This window comes from Cuculus canorus, chromosome 13 (genome assembly GCF_017976375.1).
Source record: "Cuculus canorus isolate bCucCan1 chromosome 13, bCucCan1.pri, whole genome shotgun sequence".
Lineage (NCBI taxonomy): Eukaryota > Metazoa > Chordata > Aves > Cuculiformes > Cuculidae > Cuculus > Cuculus canorus.
In genome coordinates, this window is record NC_071413.1 from 2,216,935 (window position 1) to 2,218,449 (window position 1,515).

The window sequence follows — 1,515 nt, forward strand, 5'->3', positions numbered from 1 at the left end:
GGTGAACGTCTCCCTCTGCTCTCTCGGCTTACCTTTCGTTGAGAGGAGGATGTCCTGACTGGAACAACCTATCTTTCACAGCTGGACCCTCTTCTACAGCTGGATCTAATCCTTCTCCCCAAAGCTGGCCTGTGTGCTTGTCTGGGAGACCTCTTCCTGATCTCCTTAAGTGGGGGCTTTGTCTCAGTTCCTTGGAGATGCGAGTACCTGCTAACCAGGTGGGGGCTGTGGTGCTGCTCCAACCAGCAGCTCTCTGCCTCGGGGGGAACGTCTCGCACCAAATTAGAATGTTAACAGTTTGTTTTCAAATTCAAACTTAGACCTGCCAAGTGTTGGTGAGCACTTTGCTTGTTCCCCATAGCATTGGAATAAAATAGAACGGGAGAGTGAAGGAAATTGCTCAGGTCAGGTCCTCGTTCTCAGAAGTTGATTCAGCCAAAAGTCTCTTCTCTCCTCAGACCCTCCAGCAATAACTGCTGGAATCTGAAGCTGAAGATCATTTTGCAGTTGCACAGACAGTAACCCAGGAATGGGGCACCTTAGGCGCTTTAGCTAGGATTCAGGAATTCTTGGCTACAACAACTGAAACATTTAAATGGACAGAATGCCTATCTTGGTTATCAGAAACACTTGGGCTCTGAAGACACCTGCTTTATGGTTTGAATTCAAGATTTTTACAAGAAATCATCATAAATCCAACTTTTAAGATTAAACATAAAACAGAAAATGGCCCACATAAAGAATGCAGGGCTTGGGTCACTGGATGTTATTACAGCTTCGTGCCCAATTTCTCTATCAAGTCATGTATTTAGAATGCTTTCATAGAATTGTTTGGTTGGAAAATACCTTTGAGATCACTGAGTCCAACTGTACCTGTCCACTACTGACTCATCCCTGAGCACCTCTTCTGCCCATCTTTTAAACCTCTCCAGGGCTGGGGACTCCACCACCTCCCTGGGCAGCCTCTGCCAGGGCTTGAGAACCCTTTCCATGAAGCAATTTTTCCTGATGTCTGATCTGAACTTCCCTTGGCACAATTTGAGGCCATTTCACTTGTTACTTGGGAAAAGACCAGAACCCACTTCACCACAACCTCCTTTCTGGGAGCTGCAGACAGCGATGAGGTCTCCCTTCAGCCTCCTCTCCTCCAGGTTAAACAGCCCCGGGTCCCTCAGCTGCATCCCAGAATCCCTGGGCCCAGACCCTTCCCCAGCTCCATTCCCCTTCTCTGGATGCGCTCCAGACCCTCAATGTCCTTCTTGTAGCGAGGGGCCCAAAATCGAACCCAGGATTTGAGGTGCGGCCTCCCCAGTGCTTTGGGGCACAATCACTTTCCTGGGAAGGGAATCATTGTCTTTTAGCAATTTCTACTTTCACTTACCTAATTGTATTCGTTTGGTGTTAATGGGGTCCAGGAATCGTCGTATCGTGTGTTTCTATGTTTCTCCCGTTAGATTCACCAGCTGGTCAGACCGCAATGCGCGTCCATGGCTGAAAGCAGAACGCGCAGAAGCA